Source organism: Magnolia sinica, chromosome 17 (assembly GCF_029962835.1).
Source record: "Magnolia sinica isolate HGM2019 chromosome 17, MsV1, whole genome shotgun sequence".
NCBI lineage: Eukaryota > Viridiplantae > Streptophyta > Magnoliopsida > Magnoliales > Magnoliaceae > Magnolia > Magnolia sinica.
Genome location: NC_080589.1, coordinates 52,177,251 through 52,179,483, shown reverse-complemented (window position 1 = coordinate 52,179,483; position 2,233 = coordinate 52,177,251).

Below are 2,233 nucleotides of genomic sequence, written 5' to 3'. Positions count from 1 at the left end.
CACCGAACCCATCAATAACATGAGCACTCAGATTCCTGTCATTCTTGGTCGCCCATTCCTTGCCACGTCAAATGCAATTATCAATTGCAGGAATGGTGTCATGACTATGTCTTTTGAAAATTTGACATTAAAGTCAAATATCTTTTTCAATAATGGCAGCAACTCAGAGGATGATGACGATCTCCACGACATTAACATTATTGACTCTTTCGTGGAAGATACGACACCTCTAACCTTATCCTCCGACCATCTAGAGACGTGCCTGGCTCACTCCCATGATTTTGATGATGACATGATTAGGGATATATGCGCCTTGTTTGATATTGCACCGGTACTTGAAATTAACCGGTGGAGGCCACAATTTGAAGAATTGCCACAAACCGATGTAGTGCCTCTACCGTTTAACCTCAAGCCGCCGAAGCTTGACCTAAAACCTTTGCCCTCTGATTTGAAATATGCCTATTTAGGTCAAGATGAGACATACCCGGTAGTGATCTCTACCCACCTGGAGAAAGAACAGGAGAGTATGCTCATATCTACTCTCATTGAGCATAAAGGAGCCCTGGGATGGACGATAGCGGACCTCAAGGGAATCGATCCCTCGATTTGTACTCACCGCATATATCTTGAGGATAATGCAAAAACTGCTCGGCAACCACAACGTAGACTAAATCCAAACATGAAGGAAGTGGTTAAGGCCGAGGTTCTTAAACTATTGGATGTGGGTATCATATACCCTATATCTGATAGTCAATGGGTGAGTCCAACTCAAGTGGTCCCTAAGAAGTCCAGAATCACCATCGTAGCCAATGCTAATAATGAACTCGTGCCAACTAGAGTCACTACTGGTTGGAGAATGTGCATTGACTACAGGAAGTTGAATACCGTCACGAGGAAAGACCACTATCCTTTACCATTCATTGATCAGATCCTGGAAAGGTTAGCTGGTCATTCCTATTACAGTTTCCTTAACGGGTATTCGGGCTACAACCAGATAGAGATAGCCCCTGAAGACTAGAAAAAGACCACATTTACATGTCCCTATGGCACCTTTGCCTACCGAAGGATGCCATTCGGACTATGTAATGCCCCTGCCACCTTTCAGCGATGTATGCTTAGTATCTTTTCTGATATGGTGGGGCAATATCTAGAGGTCTTCATGGACGATTTCTCTGTTTACGGTCCATCTTTCAGTAAGTGCTTGAAAAGTCTTAAATGTGTGCTGAAAAGATGTGAAGAAAAGAACTTGGTACTTAATTGGGAGAAGTGTTATTTCATGGTTCAGAAGGGAATTGTCCTTGGGCATATCATCTCGTCCAAGGGAATCGAGGTAGATAAGGCCAAAATCGATCTTATCTCTAACCTACCTTCACTCAAGAACATCAGAGACGTGCGATCCTTCTTAGGACACGCAGGATTTTACAGGCTATTCATAAAGGACTTTAGTCTCCTCTCTCGTCCTTTATGTAATCTTCTTCAACAGGATGCTCTGTACGAGTGGATTGAGCAATGCCAGGGAGCTTTCACCAAGCTTAAGGGCACGTTAACCACTACACCTATCATGCAGCCACCCGACTGGAGCCTTCCTTTTGAGCTTATGTGCGACGCTTCTGATTATTCTCTTGGAGCGGTTCTAGGCTAGAGAAAAGATAAGAGGCCCTACGTCATTCATTACGCAAGTAGGACTTTAAATCCGGCCCAAGTGAACTACTCAACTACAGAAAAAGAACTCTTAGCCATAGTGTTCGCCCTGGATAAATTTAGGTCCTACCTGATCGGATCCAAGATCATTATCTATACAGATCATGCGGCACTGAAGTATCTTCTTTCCAACAATGATTCTAAGCCCCGCCTGATACGATGGGTCCTTCTACTCCAAGAATTTGATTTGGAAATTAAAGATAAAAAGGGAGTAGAAAACGTTGTGGCCGATCACCTTTCTCGCCTTAATACTTCTGATTCCCTTGAGACGACCCATATCAACGACATGTTCCCTGATGAATAACTGTTTAAACTCACCCAATTACCTTGGTTTGATGACATTGCGAATTATCTTGCCACGGGTTTCACGTTGACATATTGGACTGCACAAGATAAGAAGAAATTCTTCACCGAGGTATGCAAGTTCTTCTGGAATGATCCTTATTTGTTTAAATATTGCCCAGACCAAATTCTAAGGAGATGTGTGCCAGACAACGAGCATCAGAGTGTCATCTCCTTTTGTCATTCTCAA